This window comes from Lepidochelys kempii, chromosome 6 (assembly GCF_965140265.1).
Source record: "Lepidochelys kempii isolate rLepKem1 chromosome 6, rLepKem1.hap2, whole genome shotgun sequence".
Classification (NCBI taxonomy): Eukaryota; Metazoa; Chordata; order Testudines; family Cheloniidae; genus Lepidochelys; species Lepidochelys kempii.
Genome location: NC_133261.1, coordinates 69,440,929 through 69,465,431, shown reverse-complemented (window position 1 = coordinate 69,465,431; position 24,503 = coordinate 69,440,929). Strand labels below are relative to the sequence as shown.

Genomic DNA, 24,503 nt, shown 5'->3' with positions numbered 1-24,503 from the left:
ATTGTTCAGAAACCCAGAACTCTATGACAGGTTTCAGAGTAGGAGCCGTGTTAGTCTATATTCTCAAAAAGAAAAGGAGTATTTGTGGCACCCTAGAGACTAACAAATTTATTTGAGCATAAGCTTTCGTGAGCTACAGCTCACTTCATCGGATGCACGAAAGCTTATGCTCAAATAAATTTGTTAGTCTCTAAGGTGCCACAAGTACTCCTTTTTTCCAGAACTCTATGGTTCCCCACTTTTAAGCTTACTGTATTGGCTTGAGGAGGGGAGCGGGGAAGAGAACCGGAAAATATATTCTCTGAGGCAAGTGGCCTGCTAAAACAAATCACATTATAATCTTTCCTTTTAAAAACAAGTAAATAGACTACAAGCTTAACGGGAAGGCTGGGGACTGGACACATTATATAACCTAGGAGTTTTGCAAAGTATGATATACACAGAGCGGCATTTCACAGTGAGGTTTTGCTTCACAAATTGGTGAAGCAGAGGCCTTCCCCTCCCCTCTTTTCTACAAATAAGTAACAAATACTAAGCACAGACGGTCAAATCTGTGAGAAGGGCAGCAAGGATCACGCTAGCTAGTCAGAGCTGCTCAATAATCAAGGGTGGAAGAGAGGAAGGAGCTGCTTCCCGACTAGAGCTCTAAACTGCAGCTTCTGTGAGAGGAGCAGGAGGGAGGAGTTGAATTAAAGGGACTCATTGGGAGCCTCCTCCACTTACAGTATGAGGAAGTGACGCTTTTAGTGAGCCCCAGAGAGAAAGGAGCAAAGTTTTTGTTTGTTAATTGTTTCATCTTCGTCCCCCCTTCTCGGAGTAGCAGAGCTGGGAACAGAGCTAGTGCCTTTAGCTTCCAAGGTGAGCAAACAAATTCCACTCCCCACCCTCTTTCCTGCAGCTTTATTTTTGGTATTAATTTGTTTCCGTGTCAGTGGTATTTTTTAAAAAAAATCAGTGGGTTGGCCTGTGGTTATTTGGTGCAAGATGAGACGAAAAGAACTAGAGAGGGAGATCTGCTGTTAAGTTTCCGTTTATATGGCCTTGACACCCCCCATCTCAGCATTACCAAATGACAGGAGCAGCTGACTTCGCTCTTCGGGGGCCCAGGCGCAAGAAACTGGAGTATAGCAGAAGTGCAGTGACACAAGTTCCTTTATTTATGAGAAACACAGCTTTTGTTTCTTCTGTTTGAAAACAGTCAAGATTAAATTCCTTTAAAATAAATTTTTAAAAAGGCACTGCAAAGCCATTCTCTCTTTTTTCCCCCCAAAGTCACATCAAGTCTCTAAATATGGGTTTGAGACCCCCTCCCCCTTAAGAAGCTGTCTCTTGCATATTTTTTTTCTCCTGTTAAAATTTCCATCTGATCTGTATTGGGATATCAGTGCAAGATTTTTGAATGTTCCATATTTATTAGCCTTTGCAATGTGTAAAGTGTGGGGAAAGTGCTGTCTTTAAGCCTCCTGTGCATGTAGGAAGTAAGCTAAATTATTTTTTTAAAGTACTAAATTAAACTGAAGGGAGCTCTTGATTTGTGAAGATCATAAATATCACTGAGATTTAAACAGTTTTGGATGGGTTTTTTTAAACATATTAACTTATTTTTGACAATTTTGCATTCTGAGTTGTACAATTCTCTTGTAACTGCAAAGGACTGATATTTTGCAGTTTACTAGTAAATGCTGACAGTACACCCATGCACATATGTGAATGTCTTATATAATACAAGCCCTTTATTCTAATACACTTTAAACAAAGATTTATTTTTGCTTTATAAAGCCTTGCAAGGTTGCAAACCTACAGGAATTTTTTCCACACTGCATTTTGTAGACTTATTTGGCATTTGTTTTAAAACAAATAGCTGAAAATTTTATAATAGACAGGATAATAACTTGATTAAATCCAGGTTTACTGGTTTGTAAGTAGTGCAAAGGTTCTCTGCATCAAAGCACTGAGCAAACAGCAAAGGGAAAACAGAGAAAAAATGTCTTAATGCAGAGACTGAGATTAGTTGTTTAGAGGGTGATACTTCAGTTCATAGCAGCCACAGCTTTGTGAGTGTATAATTACAATGTGATTGCATAGGAAGGCATTGTTGGAACTAATGTGCGTACACAGGCTATTGTGCAAGACCTCTGTATGGAATAAAAAGTAGATTTGCATTGCAAATAGTAAAAAGAAAATTTAGCCCTTACTAAGCTGCTGAGTTCCTTTTTGGCTTTTGACCTCATCATGATGATCCCTCCCTGAAATATTACCAAATACCTGAGAGTTAAAGAGAAGGGAGAAAAATAAAGTTGTTTACATTGCCCCACCGAAAAAGAAATGGGAGAAGGGAAGTATTGCACAGGAAACTGATGCCACTAGAGGAGTCCTAGATTTGATGTACTTCACAGAAAATACCTATAATAATGTCTGAACTTATAAAAGATTTTGAAAGCTCATTGAATCTGTGGCCTTGCATTTTGACAATTCAGCAGATACTAAGCAGTCAGTTTTGCTAGTAGTTTGGTGGATTTTGTGTAAACTTCTGCTGTACAATTGTGACTCTGGTCAGGTCCTTGTCTCTTGTATACTGAGTGAGGAAAAACAAATGCATTAAAATTAAAAAGTGGTTGCAATTCTGCTATCTTGTTGTTTGGTAGAGCGAGAGGCAGAGGTAGTTTGCATGTTCTGCCACAAGAAGTAAAAGGTTCAGAAGAGGAGTGGTAATAGAGACAAGATGTTCCCAACTCTGGTGCTTTTATTGTGAATCAGGCAATATTCAGTGTTGTTCTTAAAAACCGAGATCCAGGAATCTTTTGATAACAGAGAATCTGTTCCTATTATTGTTTGTTTGTTTTGTTTTTATTTTTTATTTTTTTATTTATAAAAATAAATAAATCTAGCCCTCCTGGAGGCAGACAAGCTTGAAAACATGACCTAAGTATACCCTAAAGGCACAAAAACCAAGAGGCAAATAACCCACCCCCAAAATTTATTATTTTTAAAAAATCTCATGATTTTAAAGATATTTCATGGTTTTTGGAGGGGCCCAAGTCATGATTTTTTAAATATTTGGATTAGGCAATACTGGCAGAGCAATGGCTAGTTTGAGCCATACAGCAAACCTAGCAATTCTTTGGAAAATCAGAACTTAAGAGGAACATTGATTTTTTCAGTAATAAATTTTTAAACTCTTTTTTTCTATAGGTAGTGTTGGCTCATACTTAGAGCAAGGAATTGGGAACTAGGATTTCTGGGTTCTATTCCTGAGTGCCACTGACTTGCGGTATGACTTTATGTAAGGGGACTGTTGCCCCCTTACTAAGGTTCAGTGCGGGTTTTTTAGTTGCTAGCTCCCAGTACTAAAAAGGGGGAAGGGTTGATGGGGAATCAGGACCCTGAGACTGACAGCCCCCAGGAACAATGGGGAGAGGCCAATGCTCCAGGTCATCCTGAATGACAGGGCAGGCAGGCTAATCAGGGAGTCAGGAGGCCAGGGCGGCCCCGTCCTCCGTCCTCATCCTCCGTGTGAGCTGGATTTGCCTGGGTCAGACAGAGTGGGGCCGAGCTAAGGAGAAAGCAGGGGCCCAAGCTAAGCTGGGGAACAGAGCTGTGCCAGATCCAGAGGAACCAGAAAAGCAGCCCAGAGAGAGCAGACCCTGTCCTGGGAGCAGAGACGCAGCCCCAAAGCCAGAGGCACAGCCCAGAGAGAGCAGACTTGCCCTGGGAGCAGAGCTGCAGCAACCAGAGCCAGAGGGGCCAGAAGAGCAGCCCATGAAGCAGGTCAGTGCTGGGAGCAGAGTCACAGAAGCAGCCTGCAAAGCAGACCCATCCTGGGAGCAGAGCTGTAGCAACCAGAGCCAGAGGGGCCGAAGAAGCAGCCCAGGGAGCTGGAGGCAGAGCAGCAGCAGCAGCGCTGAGACCGAGTAGTGGAGCTGGGGCTGGAGCAGTCCAGAGCTGGGTGTGGTGAGCCTCTGAGGAGAGCGAGGGGGACCCTGGGCAACGGGCCCAGCACAGGGAGATGCCTCAGCCAAGAGGCTCTGCAGGCCAGGCTTGGATCATAACCCCAATAGGGCGGAGGCGACACTGGGAAGAAGGGTCCTACCACTTAGATCCTGAGAGCGTGTGGCCACCACCAGAGCAAGTGTCCAACCCACAGCATCCCTACAGCAAAGCCAGGCCTGAGAAGAAGGCCTGGGACTTGCAAGGAACAGACTGTGAACTGCCCTGACATTCCAGAGACACTGTTTGCGATGTTCCCTGCCACAGAGCGGGTTGATGTGTTTCCTTTAACCTTTCTCATTTTCCCTTATTCTTTTTAAAATTAATTGTTGATTAAATAACTTGCATTTGCTTTAACTTGTATGTAATGGTCAGTGGATCAGAGAAGTGCCCAGTGCAGAGAGAGTACCCCAGAGTGGGGACACCCTAGCCCCTGTCCTAGGTGACCGCAGCAGGGTTGGGGGTTGAGACCCTAGGAATCCTGGGCCCAGCCTTGTTCGGGTTACGAGGATTCTGCCAGACAGGAGAGTGGAAGGGAAGTCCTCAAGGGCAGGGAGGCCACTGGGTAAAGGAAATGGGAGTGAGGACTCGGATCCTTTCACTAGCCCACTTCACCGGGGTAGTGCAGAAGCCAGGAAAGTTCCCCACAGTAGCGGGACTGTTCCCCTGCTTACATTTAGGCAAGTCTCTTTGACTAAGACTTTGAAAAGTGGTGTGTAATTTTGGGTGTTTAAGTTCCTAAGTGTTCAACTTGAGAGACTGTAGAGCTTTTCAGAAGTGCTGGGCACCCATAGCTGCCAGAGATTTCATTTGGAGTTGTGGGTGCTTGCCACTTACGAAAATCAGATCCAGTGTGGCTCAAGCACTCAGAAATTGGAGCACCCAAGATCAGAGGCCACTTCTGGAGAAATTTGGCCTTAAACTCTACTTCAATTTCCTCACCTGTGAAATGGGGATAATGCTGTCTACTCTGGATGCTGTGAGGCTTACTTTTTGCTTATAAAGTGCTTTGAAATTCCCCTGGTAAAAGGGACTATAGACGTGAGAAGTGTTATTTCATCATAATGTCTTGGAAGTTTAGGGTAGATTTCAGCCATCAGAAATTCAATTCCTTTAATGTGTATGTACACATCAGTTTATTACTGTAGGTTTCCCCATCATCGAGCAAATAGTGCATCTACAGTTATACATAATTCTCTTGAACAGAGCACTGAGTTTGTTTGTTTTAAGCAGAAATTTACTTGAGCTTTGCAAATGACTTATAAACCACAATATGTAGGTAAATGGTAGGCCCACTAACATTGCCAGTGTTCCTTCAGTGAACCACCAGTACATTAAAATAAAATAAATAAGGTATTTTAGTCAGTGCATGATTGAACCATTTTGTACTTGTGCATTTTTCTTCATTCTGCTTCTCCTGTCTGACTCATTTAGTGAGACCCATAATCACATGTTCTGACATCAAAATTATTTCCAGAAAGAAAGACGAAAAAATCCTCACTAATGCTTGTTTCCTTGAGTGGCTTATGCTGTAATTCAGAAAGATCAGCTCTCACTGAAATCTTTTGTTTTCTTATAACTCATATGAAAGAAGTCTTAGGCCATGTTCCTGCAAATCCTTACACAGATAAGTGGCTTTATTCCCATGAATAATCTCATGATATTCAATGAGATGACTCATAAGCATATAGTTACATGCAGAAGAGTGTGTAATATTGGGAGGGTAGGCCCTGATCCTTCAGAGACTTAACTATATGCTTTAGTTTACACAACTGAGTTGTCTGTTGGAGCCAGTGGACTCCTCACATGCATAAAGTTAAGCATGTGCATAAATCTTTGCAGAATCAGGGACTAGATTTGAATACATATGCAAATAGTAGGGTTTTTTGAACCATTCTATTCAAATCAATATCAAGGATATAATTGTCTATTCAGATTTTCTAGGATAGTTCAAGAAACCTCTAGAAAGATTATGCTTTTTTCATTAAACTTTATTGGACTTTATTATGAATAGAGCCCGAATAAATTCATGGCCATGAAAAACGCATCACAGACCATAAAATCTGGTCTCCTGCCTTGAAATCTGGTCTTTTGTGTGCTTTTACCCTATACTATACAGATTTCATGGGGCAGACCAGTGTTTCTTAAATTGGGGGTCCTGACCCAAAAGGGAGTTGCAGTGGGGGGTTGCAAGGTTATTTTAGGGGGATCGGGGTATTGCCGCCCTTACTTCTCCGCTGCCTTCAGAGCTGGGCAGCCGGAGAGTGGTGGCTGTTGGCTGGGTGCCCAGCTGTGAAGGCCAGCGCCCTGCCAGCAGCCATGCAGAAGTAAGGGTGGCAATACCATACCATGCCACCCTTACTTCTGCGTTGCTGCCTTCAGAGCTGAGCAACTAGAGAGTGGCAGCTGCTGACTGAGGGCCCAGCTCTGCAGGCAGCAGTGCAGAAGTAAGGGTGGCAATACCATACCCTGCCATCCTTACTTCTGTGCTGCTGCTGGTGACGGCTGTGCCTTCAGAGCTGGGATCCTGGTCAGCAGCTGCCACTCTCCAGCTGCCCAGCTCTGAAGGCAGCCCCCTCCCACCAACAGCAGTGTAGAAGAAAGGGTAGCAATACCGCAACGCCCTCTACAATAACCTTGCGACCCCCCCCCCACAACTCCTTTTTGGGTCAGGACCTAAGTTCCCTCTAAGCTGTGAGGCCGTGCAGCTGCCTATTAAGCCCTGCGCAGGGACTCAGGGCTGCGGCTGAGAGAGATGCCTCTCCCCCAGCATGGACCTGCTGCAGCCGGGGGGAGGTGCCTCCCTGCACCGGATCCAGCATGGACTGGCCGGTGGGGGGGGAGGTGCCCCTCTCCCCAGCCCAGGGGCTGCTGCGGGGAGAGAGAGCTGGAGGGGAGTCCTCTTTCCCCGCTGTAGCTCCCGGGCAGCCTGCACCCCAAACCCTTCATCCCTGGCCCCACCCCAGAGCCCGCACCCCCAGCTGGAGCCTGCACCCCCCTGTACCTCAACCCTCTGCCCCAGCCCTGAGCCCCTCATCCCGGGCCCCACCCCTCACACACACACCCGCACTCCAATCCTCTGCCCCAGCCCTGAGACCCCTCCCACACGCCGAACCCCTCAGCCCCATCCCCAGCACATGAATTTCTTTAAGTGCGCACCAATATGGAGGTGATGTGTGTAGCGGTGCACACAACAAAATTCATTCCACATATGTGTGGGAAAAATTAGAAGGAACATTGGTCAGAACCCCTACAATTACAACACTGTGAAATTTCAGATTTAAATAGCTGAAATAATGAAATTTATGATTTTTAAAATCCTATGACCATGAAATTGACCAAAATGGACTGTGAATTTGGTAAGGTCCTAATTATGAAAATAGTGTGTGTGTGCGGGGGGTGGAATATACAGCCAACTCTTCCAGAGTTCATTACCTGAAGTTCTTCTCCTCCTCCCCTGGGGAAATAAACTCCAAACAAACACTTGGGTGTTTTTTTCAATACTAGTCAGTGCTTAATTGTGTTTGAACACATTACTATATTTTTTTACTTCTAACAGACATTTGTTCCATAATATCTTTTTTTACCCAGGTGATCAAATTAATAAATGGTTAGAGTAAAATGATTTATGGATAGGGTAAACTTTGACATAGTTTTTATATCTTGTTTCCTTTTTTTTTTTTTGCAATTTTTAACAGATTTTTTTGCTGCTATATTTATTCAGTTATAAAAAATAAGTGTTAATTCTAATAAATTAAAATGCAAGGGACTCTTCATCTTGCCTTAACATCACAAATCTTTCCAGTAATATGAAAAAAAGAAACCCAACCACCGTGAATTCACCTCTCCTCATAGCTGTGAAGAAAAGATAAGTTTTGCAACACATGCCTGGAAGGTTAACAAATTCTGGCTCTGGCAGATCAAGGGCAAGGAGCGAGTTCCAAAACAGAGGACTTCTCACAGAGAACATATCTCCAGCACTTCTTTTCTATTTGCAGCAAGGGACTGCCTTCTTCAGCACCTCCACTTAACAGAATTGTGGCAATATGGAAAAGGGAGATTGTCTGCTGCAGAGGTTTTGGTTATGTTCTGTGTCGTGTTCCCTCTAGCATGACTTTAATATTCCCTGCATCCAAACCAAGAAGTCTGTCAGTTGTGCATAGGTCATGCTGTGTGGTATGTGTGAGACCCCTGGAGAGAGATGGCTTCTTTGCTAATCCATTTAAAGCTATACAGTTGAACACCAACACCTTGAATTCCATGTGGAAGCTCACTGGCAGTCAGTGCATCTCCTGGAGCACTGATGGAGTGTGTTTCCATCCATGAAACTGCTTAATAAGCAGACCATGGCATTCTCCTTAGCTTCTGTTTGCGAATGGTTCCAAGCTGTAGCTCTTCCTAGGGTGCATTGCACCAATCTAATCTTGAGGTGAAAAAAGTGTGGATAATCATGGCAAGATCAGAGAGAAATGGTTCTCACCAGGAGAAATGAAGAAAGTGCTTTGACTTCAACCACTACCTGGACATCCAGGAGCAGCCTAAGATCTAATCAAACACCTAAGTTGCACATCTCTACTACAGACAGTGGTCACATAGTTAGGGATGCTGAGATCAATTCTGCTAACTCTTCTGGCTGCTTTCCCCCAAGGTGCCAACATTCTCAATCTTGTCTAGATTAAACTGTGACCACCTGCCTCTCTTCCACACCTCAAACTCAGATAGATAATGGTTTATTTTATTTATTCTATACTACATAAGCCATACTGACACACTGTGGAATTTGCATATCTTTTTATCACCATTGAATCTGACAAGCAGTCATACGTACTAATAGATTACACTGGTACCTGTTGTTGCTTTGACAGCTAGTGTTTAGCATGAAATTACACTTGTAATTTTTTTTTGTATGAAGTTAAAATAAAGACTGGGAGAACCCAGATGAGTTTAGAACTTGTGAAAATAAGCTATTTTGAAAGACCCATAAAAAAGCATGGAATAACACACTTTTCCTCTGCATTCCCCCATCCTTTATTTTTAGTTCTTTGATAGTTAATTCTGAGTTCTCCAATTTTAATTCGTGGCAGTACTGCTTAAATGTAAATATTAGTGATTAAACTAAGTGGGAAACTGGGAACGAGGACTCCCGGGTTCTATTCCTAGCTTTGTCACTGACTTGATGTGCGTTCAGTGATTGAATACAAAAAGAGAGAGCCAAGACCAGGGGTGGCCAACCTGTGGCTCTGGAGCCAACATGTGGCTCTTCAGAAATTAATATGCAGCTCCTTGTTTTGGCACCGACTCCAGGGCTGGAGCTACAGGCGCCAACCTCCTGCCACAAAACAGCTGATTGGGAGGTGCAGGCAGGGAGGGAGGGAGGGAGGGGAAGATGCTGATCAGCAGGGGTGGGAGGCTCTGGGAGTGGAGCGGGGGTGCTGATGGGGGCACTGCTGACGTATTACTGTGGCTCTTTGGAAATGTACATTGGTAAATTCTGGCTCCTTCTCAGGCTCAGTTTGGCCACCCCTGGCCAAGACAGTGCAACAGTCAGGCTTCATTCCTTCCTCTAGATATGCTGTCCACTCATGAAGTACTTCCTGAAAGTGGAATTCTCTAGGTTCCTTGACATAACCCTATACATAATCATACTACAGCTGCTCCTATAGGGAAGCTATGTGGCACACCATCTTTTTTGTCACATTTATTTCAGAAAGAAAAATTGTACATGTATACTATAACTCATTTACATATTTAACATATCATACTCCCTTAAAGTCTCATATATATATATATATAACTTAATATTAATATATTTTTGGACTAACTCTTCACTTGCTTGGGAATGAACCTCTGGGTTTGGCAGGGTTGTTTTATTTTTTATGCTTTAATATTTGTACATAGTCTTGTGTATAACTTGCAGGCTGTTTGATGATGGAGCAAGTGTGACTTGTTTCTTCTGGTGATGTGGTGTGTTGAGAATCTTTTCCAATATCTGTTAGTTGCTTGTGAGCCTGTGTTCCTGATGATCAAGTCACAGAGCAGTGTATATTTCTCTATTTTCACATCTATGTCTTGTGTTCATAGTGACTGAATGTATTTTAGTTTCAGTTAAATATATCTCCATCCCCTGTTGTCATATGAATGAAGATTTATCTATTCAGTACATGTTGCTTGCTTTCAATTGCATGGTGTGGCCTGAGGAAAGAATTGGATTTTGGCAGGATCTTCCATTGTGGTTTTGGAAGGTCTTTAGCTTGTCAGTCATAGCAGGTTTTGGCCTTTGCATGTCTCTCTTCCTTTTTGTCTGTTACTCCTTCCACCACTACCAAGTATAGTAATGCTGGGGCTATGGGCAGCAAGGTACGGATGTCTTGACATCAAACGTTGTACTGGGCTGCTATTAAGGCCTTCTGTGGGAGTTTCTTAATTCAATAATAGTTTGCCATATATTTTCTTTGCTTTTTTGCAGCTTTCTTTCGTAGACTCTTAGCAATTTTTAACAGCCAGTTCAGGTTTCTCATTTGACTGGCTATTGTATGGTGATGATGTGATATGACTGAATTCCCATTCCCAGTAAAATTCATGAATTTACTGTTGGTCAACTGGGGTCTGAAACTACACAATTTGGGATACCATGCTACTGAAATGCTTCATTGCTTTGTCTGTAATGGCCCCTATGGTAGTGTCTGACAGTTCATCTGGTTCTAGAGGTCTGAATAGTAGTCTACGGTAATGAGGCAGTTGGTGGTGAAAAGGTAATACTTTGCACCAAGTTCAGTTGCGGATGCTGTGTATTTTTCTTTTATTTTCATGCTTTCCCTTTGTTACTTGGTGAATTAATTATCACTTGCTGGCTTCACTTACTCTCTGTTTTGATGTGAGCTTGTTCACTAGCTTTGCATATGTTTATAAGTCTTGGTAGAGTTAGTGTGGGATCTCTTAGCATTCTCATTTGAGCTTCTGCATCTTTCATCCCTATTACTAAATTTTCATGAATTAGTTCGTCTTTTAAATTTGATAATCCCAGGAGTTGGCCATTTTGCACAGTCTGGTAATATACCGATCTATTGTTTCTCCATTTTTTCATCACAATTGTTGGAAAGATACCTTTGTATATGACATTTTGTGGGTTGAAAATGCTTTTGGAGCAATTCTAGGGTTTTACATTTGGTTTTGTTCTAATGCAAAATAAAACTGAAACATTTCTAAATTCTCTGCGAAAGGGGATGGAGCTGCAGCTCCGGAGCGGTCTGCCTGGTGGGCTGTGACAAGGCCACAGAACCTGAAAGTCTGGGCTGTTGAGCAGGGAAGCTGGGAGGAGAACAAGTAGATTTTGAACTCTGCCTGGCTTCTGTTGGAACTTTGTCAAAATCAAATTGTCTCAGTGGCTGCAATTTAAACCAACTGGCAAATTCTGACTAAAAAACTGTCCGAATTTTTTCTAAACCAGCTCTAGACATTACCTCTTACACATAGTCAGTCATAGCACTGTGATCTTGTGCAAGTAACACAATCTTTCTGTGCCTCAGGTTCTTCACAGGGTTGTTGTGAAACGTAACTAATTAATTCTTGTAAAGGGCTTCAAGTTGCTTGGATGAAAGATGCTAAGAAATTAAATGTACTATTCTTAGGACTAGCACTTTTATTGTTCTTAGACTGTGAAATCCTTGAAGCGGAAGTGATCCTTTTTCAGTGCTTGACAAGTACATTGCTAAGGCCCTACCAAACTCATGGTCCATTATGGTCAATTTCACAGTCATAGGATTTTTAAAATCGCAAATTTCATGATTTCAGCTATTTAAATCTGAAGTTTTAGGGTGTTGTAATTGTAGGGGTCCTGATCCCTACAATCTTAGGGGGGTTGCAGTATTGCTACCCTTACTTCTGCGCTGCTGCTGACGGCGGTGCTGTCTTCAGAGCTCAGCAGCTGGAGAGCGGCGGCTACTGGTCGCGAGCCCAGTTCTGAAGGCAAAGCCGCCACCAGCAGCAGTGCAGAAGTAAGGATGGCAGGGTATTGTCACCCTTACTTCTGTGCTGCTGCCTGCAGAGTTGGGCCCTCAGTCAGCAGCCACTACTCTCGGGCCACCCAGCTCTGAAGGCAGCAGCGCAGAAGTAAGGGTGGCATGGTGTGGTATGATATGGTATAGTATTGCCACCCTTACTTCTGTGCTGCTGCTGGTGGGGCGTTGCCTTCAGAGCTGGGTGCTTGGTGTGATAAACTCAGGACAGACAGCTGTGGGGTGGGGATGGGGTAGAAAACGGTCCCAGAAGGTTAAAAGGCCCTCCTCCCTATCAACTGGGGAGGGGTAACTATAGATCAATCAGGTTCAGCTGAGAAGGGGTTACCAGAGAATCAGTTAGGATCAGCTGAGTGGGAGTTACCTGAGGTCAGTTAGGATCAGCTGATTCCAACTAAGGGCTGCCTGAGACTTTTTTAAACCCTCCCCTGTTGGGGGGGAAGAAAGAGAGAAGGAGTCAAGCTGCCAGTAGGCTAGGAGCAGCAAGACAGCGAGCCTCACCAGGAGGGGAGGGAGGCTGCATTCCCTCCCAGAAGGGAAGAAAAACAAGCTCAAGAGACTGGCTGAGAGAAGGAACAGACTGCCCCTGTGCATCCTAGAAGGACTGTTTTACCCAAGAGCCCGTCTTATCAAGACTAAAAACAGCTGAGGCTGGTGAGACAGAGAAGGTGCCTTGCCACACCGGCTAACATTTGCCGCTCTCTGGCAGCAGCTCTGAAGGCAGTGCAGAAGTAAGGGTGGCAATCCCGTGATGCCCCTAAAATAACCTTGTGACCCCCCCCTTAACCCCTTACAACTCCCTTTTGAGTCAGGACCCCATATCTGAGGAACGCTGGTCTCCCCTGTGAAATCTGTAGCATATAGAGTAAAAGCACACACAAGACCAGATTTCACGGTCCAGGATGTGTTTTTCATGGCCATGAATTTGATAGGGCCTATACATTGCACATAGTGGGAGCTATCACAGATAAATAATATTTGCCTTTGTGTCATTTGTGCAAAAAGCAGCATTTTAGTTTAGTCTCAGAATTGAAATGGCCTTCATTCAAAAACTTTACTTCCCTGAGTCCCAAACTGTGTGTGAGAATGAGGCACTTAGGAGCTGATTTTTTTTTTTCTTTCCTGTTGCACCAAAATATATATCCTGAAGTCTGAGGGCTGTTGTGAGGGTTTACTTCTGCTTTTGGTGCTGGTATGTTCATCCTTCTTCAGCAAAGGCAGAATATCCCAGAAACAACATTCTGCAGAACGATCTTGCTACTGGTGCACTGTACATTGCTTGTGATTACTGAAAAATTTTCTGCAGTGACTAGGGCGCTGTGACTGCATACAAGAAAAGAAATGTGAGAATTTGATTTTTTGTTTATATTCTATAAACAATTTTTGATTTATTAAGTTTGAATTTGAAATACAAAGAATACCCACTCAAAGAAACATTCAAATGTAAAAACTCAGGAAGTTTAGAGTGATACCCTTACTCATGTTGAACAATTCCATACTCCCCAAGTAATCTCCTTGAAGTCAGTGGCACTATTTGTAAAGTACCTTTACTCATACTGAGCAGTATCACAATTTGTCCCTTAGTGGGTAAAACCCCCACAACTGATGCATCGAATAGCAGAGGATGCATGTCTCAAGCAGCTGCAAATATTCTATCTCAGGCTGTCACAGAATGTTACAACTGTAATTAAAAGAAACCCTAACCATTTAACACACCCTGATAAACTCAAAACAATGGCAAATAAATATATTTAAATATCACCCTCTTCAACATCAATTGCTCATTTATCATCTTTCTGAACAGGTGAAGATTTGGAATCTAGAAAAGGTTTAGCTTCCTTATAGTCCTAAAAAGTTAAATTGGATGTTGTGGATGATATTGGACAACTTTACAAGGTATAAAAGAGAGGCTGTTGCTCCAGTTTACAAAACTCTCACTTGAAAGTCTCAAATGTATATCTATAATTCTGATAGTTTAGAAAAATTGAGGAATGATTTGATTAACCTATTCATTTGTGTTTTATTGCATTGTGATACTATATTTCTTAAAGCTCTTGTTTTTGTTCCGTATTTAATTCATCTGGGGTTTGAAAGTGCTAGACGTGCTTTTCCTCTAACCTGTAAACACCTTCCCACTTAAAAGCTTCAAAGCAATTTTTAGAAGTATTCTCTGGTTTTGTTTATTTTTGTCATTATACCAAGAGTTGTGGTGGATATTCCATCACTGACCACTTTTTAATGAAGATTGAATGTTTTATCTGAAAGATATGCTGTGGGAATTGTTTTGGGAAAGTTCTTTGGCCTGAGTTATACAGGAGGTCAGACTAGATGATGACAATGATCTATGAAAACATAGTGCTTATGCTAGCCTATCCTAAAATTTAAAAACATAATATTTTCTACTAGTGGTGTGGTAGGGTTATCACCTTTGGGATGCAAAAAACCCAGCACCCACTCTCCCCACAAGGCAAGCCTGCCACAACCCCAACCACAAAACAACTCTGCAACCTCCCCTCTATCCCCTTCAACAGCCACTTACAGTATCTAGAGACATACTTAAACTTATCTATATATGTTAAGAAAATAATGTTCTCCCACTGCAGATGTGGGAACACTGCAACATCTTTAGCTGGACACAAACTTTTAACATTCGATATACCAGTGTATTGTGATGATAATGCAAATCTTTAGATCCACATAAAAAACCTGGCAGATCAAATTATTTTTCCTGGAAAATGTCAAATCCATAAACAAACCAGCCAGGCTGGTGAAATACCAGCCAGGAGGTAACCTGTAGTGTGGTGTATCTAGGATGAGGGGGCCTAGGCCTTCCCGCAACTAGAGGCCCGTTTCCTCAGTCCAGGGGGAGGAACTACTGAGCCCAGTTGCAAGTGATTATGGGGGACAATAGATGGGAAAAAAAGGAATGGGAGTGAGAGTCATAGGGCCAAAACAAGGGGTCCAGATGGGGACACCAAGCAAAGAACCCCAGACATCACCCACTGTTCCACAAAGGAATTCAAATATTTAGTGTCCAGAGGAACTCTGCCTGAAGACATAATACAAAGGACTGGAAACAGGCTCCAGAGTCATAGAGCACTCCCTCCATTTAGCTTCCTCCTCCTGGTGTGATCAATGGCCATCTTGGCCAGTGCCAGAAGGAGGTTGATGAGATCTTGCAACTTTTTGGGGCCGCAGATAGGATGTGTAAATATAAGGAGGTGTGTGCAGAAATGCATCCAGAACCTCAGCAAGAGGTTCTGGAGGAACCAGAAGAGGGGCTGCAGCCTGACATACTCTAATAGGTGTGTGCCAGAGTCTCCCTCTCATTGTAGAAGGGGAAGTTGTTAGAGGAATCCATAAACTGTGCCAACCACACACCCGTACTCATGGCTCCAAGGAGAAGACACCAACTAATATCTTCACCGGGATGTGGGACCAGGGTGGTGAACAAGCTGGTCCATTGGGCTCCCTGCCCTCTGTAAGTGGCAGCTATTCCTGCCACTTGGTGTTGGGTTGGGACATAAGGGCAAGGAAGTGGGTGGTATGGAGCATGCGCATGTACAGATGTTCTCTGTGTGCGGTTCAGAGATGGACTGGCTGAATGGCATTCAGCCTACTCAGATTGTGTGTTGGAGTGGAGAACTACTCGTGAGGCAAGGATCCAGTGATGACCTCTGATGGGCAGGGAGCGCCCTCTCACAGGGCCTGCTTGAGAAAAGTGAGAGAAGCAGGAGCAAGGCTGTCCTCACCTCCTGGAGCACATGACAGGGTGGGCAACCCCATGCACTAGCCATGCACCATGGGCTCCACCTAGTCCCTCCAGCGGTAGTCCAGAAGGTCTTTGATTCTCATGACACCAGCCAGGACCATCTTTTGGTGCATGAAGGGGGACTCCACCACCAGCACACAAAGGTGTGGGTTGCATAGTAGGGGTTCTGTGAGGTGGTCTTTTCCCTCAGTGGCCACTGTGAACATGGCTGCTGAAATTAGTTTCCAAGTCCTGAAGTGGTCCTGGTAAACGACTGGCAACTTGGAGAGGTTTCGGGGCAGACACCGTGGGTGGAGATAAAAATAGCTGTTGGTTATTTCTAAGCCAGTGGAGGAAGATGTGCACCAGCACACTCTGTGGTGGACTATGACTACCATGAAGGAATCTCTATGGGACCTGGAGGTGGAATGTGTGGACCTGGTTGCTGATGCAGACCAGGCCCTGCCCACTCCCTCTCAGAAGGAGGCTCAGGACACGTACAGTGCTTTCCCCAGCTGGAAGAATTCCAGGATCTTCTTTTGGAAACTGGCCAGGGTACTCAGGGTAGTAGTGGTGCAGTGTAGGATCAATTTGTCGGGCCTGATTCTGCAGTTTCTCTGTGCACAGGACTTTCATTGACTGCACTGGTAGTTCTGAGTGTGAAGTGCCTGTTGAATCAAGTCCTTGATGATGCCATTTTCTTTGGATTTTCTTTCATTTATATGTTTCTGATGAACTAATAATATTCACATCTGATCTCAAAAGACTTTACAAAAATAAATAGGCATTGTGATCTCAGTTTTACAGATAGCATAAACTAAGGCTGTCAAGGTTCCTCCCCCACTCTGAACTCTAGGGTACAGATGTGGGGACCTGCATGAAAAACCTCCTAAGCTTATCTTTACCAGCTTAGGTCAAAACTTCCCCAAGGTACAAAATATTCCACCCGTTGTCCTTGGACTGGCCGCTACCACCACCAAACTAATACTGGTTACTGGGGAAGAGCTGTTTGGACGCGTCCTTCCCCCCAAAATACTTCCCAAAACCTTGCACCCCACTTCCTGGACAAGGTTTAGTAAAAAGCCTCACCAATTTGCCTAGGTGACTACAGACCCAGACCCTTGGATCTTAAGAACAATGAACAATCCTCCCAACACTTGCACCCCCCCTTTCCTGGGAAATGTTGGATAAAAAGCCTCACCAATTTGCATAGGTGACCACAGACCCAAACCCTTGGATCTGAGAACAATGAAAAAGCATTCAGTTTCTTACAAGAAGACTTTTAATAAAAATAGAAGTAAATAGAAATAAAGAAATCCCCCCTGTAAAATCAGGATGGTAGATATCTTACAGGGTAATTAGATTCAAAAACATAGAGAACCCCTCTAGGCAAAACCTTAAGTTACAAAAAAGATACACAGACAGAAATAGTTATTCTATTCAGCACAATTCTTTTCTCAGCCATTTAAAGAAATCATAATCTAACACATACCTAGCTAGATTACTTACTAAAAGTTCTAAGACTCCATTCCTGGTCTATCCCTGGTAAAGACCAGCATATAGACAGACACACAGACCCTTTGTTTCTCTCCCTCCTCCCAGCTTTTGAAAGTATCTTGTCTCCTCATTGGTCATTTTGGTCAGGTGGCAGCGAGGTTACCTTTAGCTTCTTAACCCTTTACAGGTGAGAGAAGCTTTCCCCTGGCCAGGAGGGATTTCAAAGGGGTTTACCCTTCCCTTTATATTTATGACAAAGGCACAGAGGAGTTATGGTCGCATTGTTAGGCCAAAATAGAGCCAGGAAAAGAACCCAGGTCTGACTCCCTACAGTTCTTCTGTAGCATTGAGATTCTTTTATAAATAATTACTATTAATAAAGCTACCTGAGCAAAGAAACCAAATCCTCCAGAGTAGTGTGTAGTGCCATTGTAGGATGAGTTATTTTGCTTATGTGCTGTGCATACGTATCCCAGGAGCATAGAACAGACCTGAAACTCAGCCAAGCCTCTCTGTAAAGAAGCAGACGTAACTATTAAGAGGAATCTTTGTCTTGGTATTTTGGAGAGCAAAGTTAGATTATTTTTTTTGTTTGTTTGGTTGGTTTTTTTGTTTGGCATCTGGATGTGCTGCTGCTTTTTATGAGTTGATAGTTTTCTCCACGAAACGCCTTTCGCCGCAGGCATGGCTAGCCAGGTGTGAGACCAAAGGCACAGTCCCAAATACCTGTCAACATAAACAACTGCTGACCATGTGCATGAGGACAGCTTATTTAAAGGACCAGTGTACTCTGATAGTTTATATGGATAATAGAACAAAACCATAATAACAAGACACTCTTTGCTTGGAATACATGTGTATTAATGTGCTATATGAAAAGGAGTACTTGTGGCACCTTAGAGACTAACCAATTTATTTGAGCATAAGCTTTTGTGAGCTACAGCTCACTTCATCAGATGCATACTGAAGTGAGCTGTAGCTCACGAAAGTTTATGCTCAAATAAATTGGTTAGTCTCTAAGGTGCCACAAGTACTCCTTTTCTTTTTGCGAGTACAGACTAACACGGCTGATACTCTGAAATGTGCTATATGTAACTGGTTTTGGATTAAATTGGATTAGCTTTTTGGGTGTTTTTAAACAGAAATTCTCTTTCGATGGCAGGACTAAACCAATAAAATAATCCTGTCCTGAGTAACTAGATTGTTTGTGAGTACAAAATTACTATTGATATGCCTCTTTAGGACTTATACAACATAGTGATAGTCTGTTAGTGTCAATCATTAACGTGCAAAATGAATATAGTGAAAGATGCCATCAATGTAGATTAATATTTAGACCCACTGTTTTAATATTCCCTTGATTCAAGGTATTGGTTCTCATTCTAGCCATGTAGTTGGAACCCAAAATTCAAATACTACAGTAAATAGTGCCCTGCCTACTTCCACATACAGCAGACTGTCAGAGTTGCAGGGTGACAAAACAAAGCAAATAAATAACACACTCCCCTCCCCCCCCCCAAAAAAAGAAAAACTTCCCAAGAAAACGAGTGTCCCTGGTTGGTCGTGGTGGTCTGCTGCAAGTCCAGCTCTTCAGCAATCTTGTAGCCTTTGTTTTGGTATCTGATACAGAAAATAGTATATGTGGATCATAAAACTAAGTTTCAGGGTAAATTAATTTTGTAGCCTTTCAGCCTTGGAGCGTCTCTTTTCAAAACAAAGCATGATGACTGTAGATGAGAAATGTTTGTTCTAAAAAGGAAATAGGACTAAAGCTTTCTTTCACTAGTCCCTGTTCGGGGATCTTCTGTTGCTTTTTGGTGGTAGACTAAAGAGACTTGAATGATTTCCACTCAACTCCTAACTTGCTTTGGGGAAAGATGCTGCTGTTCTGTGTAGCATGAGAACTGAAGAAGAAATGTGTCTCCTCTTGCATTATAAAACTCTTAAGCAAAAGTCTCTCATGTCTTCATTTCAATACTTAGATTAAGGCCTTGTCTATATAGTGCAGTGGGCACTACAGGGGTGTGATTTCTAAAATGCATTAGCAATGTTGCACACTAATTAGTCTGCGTAGACCCTGCTGGTGCACACTATAAGTTAACTAGTGCACTTTAACACAGTACTATGTTAAAGCGCAGTAGGGAATGTCTAGTGTGTCTCAGCTGGGTCTACAGGGATCAATTCATGCACTTCAAAAATCATACCTCCATAGTGTGCACTGCTGCTCCATGTAGACAGTTATGGATTCTGAACCAATCTGGTTTTACTAATACTTCTAATGCAATTTAAATTTAAAACAACATATATTAAACCAAGTGCTGCTCTCTTGGCTTCTGGGATCTATAGGTAATTCTTCTGGTAAAAGGAGATTCAGCAAAGTGATCTGTTAGGATTGCCAACCCTCCTGGTTCCGCCAGGAGTCTCCCAGAATCAGGCTCTATCTCCTGGAGGCCACTGAAGCGAAACCAGGAGATTTTAGGCCCCTAAAAGTCCAGCGGGCCTAAGGCAGGCTCTCTGCCTGCCCTGACTCTGCGCCGCTCCCAGAAGCGGCTGGCATGTCCCTGTGGCCCCTAGGAGGGTCAAGGGGTCTCTGTGCGCTGACTCTGCCCTGAGTGCTGACTTCGCAACTCCCATTGGCCATAGGGAAATGCTGGCCACTTCCGGGAGCGGCGTGGGGCCAGGGCAGGCAGGGAGCCTGCCTTAGCCCTGCTGTGCTGCCAACTGGGAGCTGCCTGAGGTAAGCGCTACCTGGACGGAGCCTGCACCCCTCACCCCCTCCCACATCCCAACGCCCTGCCCCAGCCAGGTGAAAGTGAGTGAGGGTGGGGAAGAGCGAGCGATGGAGGTAGGAGGGACGGAGTGAGTGGGGCAGGCCTCAGAGAAGGGGTGGGGCCTTGGGGAAGGGGTGTGTCGGGGGCAGGGCAAGGGTGTTTGGGTTTGTGTGATTAGACAGTTGGCAACCCTAGCTAGCTAAGGCAATAATCCAGCAACTGGGTCTGCACTGGCAAACCTCAGCTCCTATATGGACCAACTGCTTAAATTCTATCTCTGTTTTAGAGGGAGAGGCACACTTTTTTCCCGAATGTATTCATTACAGTAGGAAGTCCAAGTCAGACAGGACCACAGTAAGTCAGTGATTTTTACCTAGCCTTTCTAAAGATGTGTTATATAAAACCTTAAACATGTATCTTTGTCTTGAATTAAAACAGGGGTTCTCAAACTTCATTGCATCGCAACCCCCTTCTGACAACAAAAATTACTCCATGATCCCAGGAGGGGGACTGAAGTCTGAGCCCAGGTGAGCCCTGCCATCCCGGGGTGGGGGGCCAAAGCCCGAGCCCCACTCCCCTAGGTGGGGGGCAAAGCTGAAGCCCAAGGGCTTCGGCCCCAGGCCTGTAACTTGAGACCTGCCACCCAGGGCTGAAGCCATCAGGTTTTGGCTTTGGCCCGGGATGGTGGAGCTCAGGCTTCACCTTCAGCCCTGGGCCCCAGCAAGTCTAATACCAGCCCTGGCGACCGCATTAAAACGGGGTCGTGACCCACTTTGGGGTCCTGAACCACAGTTTGAGAACTGTTGGACTAAAATATTTTCCATGTACTCCTTTTCAGCTCAACAGAAGACTGGTAAAATGTTCTATCAGCCTTGTCTTTGAATTTACCTCATGCTTAGCAGTACTGATTTGTGCAGGAACAGCTGACTGGTGCTTTCTTTTCCTCCAACTGTCTTCACTTGGTGTTGCTGTGGTTTTGTTTTCAAACATCAGTGCTATGTTGCTGAAACTGTTCTGGAAGAATGTTTTATCCTGCACTGTTTTCACTGATATTTTGTCTGTATGGAGACCCAGTGAGCTGCTTATACTGAAATTAAAATTTCCTGTGAAAGTGCATAACGTGTATTTAGGGCTTAGAGGTGTTTTTTTCCTCTTTTGCCCTGGCCAACAGGTCAGTATAGGCCTGTAATTTTTACATGTGCCATCTGTTTGTACTAAATACAGGATTACACTTAAGAGAAAAGAGAAATATAATTGGTACAGAAGGCAACTGTACTATATCAGGAAGGAATATGGTCTAGTAGTTATAGGACATAATTGGGAACTGAATTCTGTGTTTTTATTCCCATCGTTGTCACTTGCTTGTGTCAAGGTTCCTCCCCCACTCTAAACTCTAGGGTACAGATGTGGGGACCTGCATGAAAACCTCCTAAGCTTACTTTTACCAGCTTAGGTTAAAACTTCCCCAAGGTACAAACTATTTTACCCTTTGCCCTTGAACTTCACTGCTACCACCGAATGTTTATCTGGGTTTATTTATTAGGAAAGCGCTGTTTGGAAACGTCTTTCCCCCCAAAATCCTCCCCACCCTTGCACCCCACTTCCTGAGGAAGGTTTGGTAAAAATCCTCACCAATTTGCATAGGTGACCACAGACCCAAACCCTTGGATCTTAAGAACAATGAAAAAGCATTCAGTTTCTGAAAAGAAGGATTTTAATAGAAGTAAAAAGTAAAAAAGAATCACCTCTGTAAAATCAGGATGGTAAATACCTTACAGGGTAATTAGATTCAAAACATAGAGAATCCCTCTGGGAAAACCTTAAATTACAAAAAGACACAGACAGGAATATCCATTCTATTCAGCACAGCTTAATCTCTCAGCCATTTAAAGAAATCATAATCTAACGTATATCTAGCTAGATTACTTACTAAATTCTAAGACTCCATTCCTGTTCTGTCCCTGGCAAAAGCATCATACAGACCCTTTGCTTTTCTCCCTCCTCCCAACTTTTGAAAGTATCTTGTCTCCTCATTGGTCATTTTGGTCAGGTGCCAGCGAGGTTATCCTAGCTTCTTAATCCTTTACAGGTGAAAGGATTTTTCCTCTGGCCAGGAGGGATTTTAAAGGTGTTTACCCTTCCCTTTATATTTATGACAGCTTGTTTATACTGTTGACATGTAATCTTATCCTCTCCTTGCCTCAGGTACCTCATTTGTAAAATGGAGATAATTACCTACCTAACAGAGCTGTAGTGAGGCTTACTTGCATCTTGTAAAATGATTTGAGATTCTTGGATGGAAGATGTTGTGTACATTAAGTGAAAAATATTTTTATACATTAATTTGCCATAATAAAGAGGAAAAAACAATATAATTTGGGAGACAAATAATCGGCTATAGAGCTTTCACTGCCAAGTCATTGGTTCTAATTCAAACCAGGTTGGTAGTGAACAGAAGGAATCACTAGAGTTAGTGGTCTCAGTCCAGTTCCTAGTGACAAGTATCTGTTTCTACATGGCACCAATTTAACTGATATCAGCTAGAGCTGAGATTAGCAACCTCATCAGAAAGGTCAAGGACTGAGAAAAACAAGGAGATTGATCCCTTAGAGGATGATCCCTCCAGCTCCACACTGAGGCACAGTGGCTGGAGTATTTGCACAGTAGCCGCCATAGGCAGCGGGTATAATAGGCCAGGGATGCTATGCCTCCCTTGGCACAGCCACCACCACTGGACGCCCAGTTGCGGGTTTTGGCCGTTTGCATGGGGGAAGTTTTTGCTTATTATTATGCCTCATGCAGGTTCCAGGTGTCTGAGGAGGCGGTATGTGCTATTCAGCTTCCTGGGTTCATCGTAATCTCCATGGTCTCCAGGGAGATTACTGATGAACCCAGGAAGCTGAATAGCACATACCGTCTCCTCAGATGCCTCAGAACCGCCGTGATGCGTATCAAAAGCTCAGGTTCTTCAGGAAGAGACAGGAGCTTTTCCCATGGGGCAGCTTGGGGTCTCAGGAGGGGAGGTGCGGCGCAGCTGGGGCAGCTCCAGCCAGCCCTGGGGCTCCTCTCCACGGGGGGGGCAGCCTCGGGGCTCCAGCCGCAAGGGAGGTGGGGGAGGCTAGGGTGGAAGGGGCAGAGCCGGGGGGGGGTTAGCCTCCCTGAACAGGGCTCCACCCACCGCCCCTGGTAGCTGCCCATGCCATACCCACCCTGAGGATGAACAGGACTTTAGCGTCCACAACTGTCAGTCTGTCAGTTTTCATAAGCACTAAAATCACTTCAAGAAATAATTCAAGAAAACAGTTCACTGTGACTTAAATTTGTAAGAAGTAAGAGGAAACCTCCCTTCACAATTTAAATAAAAACACTTTTTCTTAGTGACAGCTACAATGGAGACATTTAAAAATGACAGAATTTGCTTGAAAAATATTCCACTATGAATAAGCATGAAATGTTTAGTTGTATTTGAGTAATCATGCCCGCTGTATAATGTGGGTTGCATGGGGAGAATGTGAAAATCTATTGACATCTTTAGTTACTCAACAAGTTTATTTTTGGGAGTTGATAAATTGGCAGGACATAGTGACCCTATGCAAAAGGAAGGAGTGTAATCATGTGAATGCGGGTATCTTAGCAAATGCTTTATGAATGCTTAGCAAATGGCCTGGAAGACTATACATCTCTATGCATAAGGTTTTCTGTCACCTTTTCCTCCTGACAACAATAGAAAGACCATGGAGTTTTAACCATTTGTCATAGAATCATAGAATAACAGGGTTGGAAGGGACCTCAGGAGGTCATCTAGTCCAACCCCCTGCTCAAAGCAGGACCAATCCCCAACTAAATCATTCCAGCCAGGGCTTTGTCAAGCCTGACCTTAAAAACCTCAAAGGAAGGAGATTCCACCACCTCCCTAGGTAACGCATTCCAGTGCTTCACCACCCTCCTAGTGAAAAAGTTTTTCGTAATATCTAAACTAAACCTCCCCCACTGCAACTTGAGACCATTACTCCTTGTTCTGTCATCTGCTTCCTCTGAGAACAGTCTAGATCCATCCTCTTTGGAACCCCCTTTCAGGTAGTTGAAAGCAGCTATCAAATCCCCCCTCATTCTTCTCTTCTGCAGACTAAACAATCCCAGTTCCCTCAGCCTCTTCTCATAAGTCATGTGTTGCAGTCCCCTAATCATTTTTGTTGCCCTCCGCTGGACGCTTTCCAATTTTTCACATCCTTGTAGTTTGGGGCCCAAAACTGGACACAGTACTCCAGATGAAGCCTCACCAATGCCGAATAGAGTCGACAACTATCTATTGTGGGGAACGATCACGTCCCTCAAGCTGCTGGCAATGCCCCTACTTTAGACAGCCCAAAATGCCGTTAGCCTTCTTGGCAACAAGGGCACACTGTTGATTCATATCCAGCTTCTCATCCACTGTAACCTCTAGGTCCTTTTCTGCAGAACTGCTGCCTAGTCATTCGATCC

The 24,503-nt window shown here is 43.8% G+C and overlaps 1 protein-coding gene across 2 annotated transcripts in view; it reads left to right on the top strand.

Moving 5' to 3' along the window:
- The first annotated feature begins 664 nt into the window (after positions 1-664).
- The window catches only part of MIDEAS (mitotic deacetylase associated SANT domain protein), an 87,068-nt gene continuing 63,229 nt past the window's right edge, over positions 665-24,503 (top strand). For both annotated transcript variants that reach the window (XM_073348564.1, XM_073348566.1), the window contains exon 1: positions 665-858. The gene's annotated coding sequence lies outside the window, so the exon portion shown is untranslated. The remainder of the gene's footprint in view (positions 859-24,503) is intronic.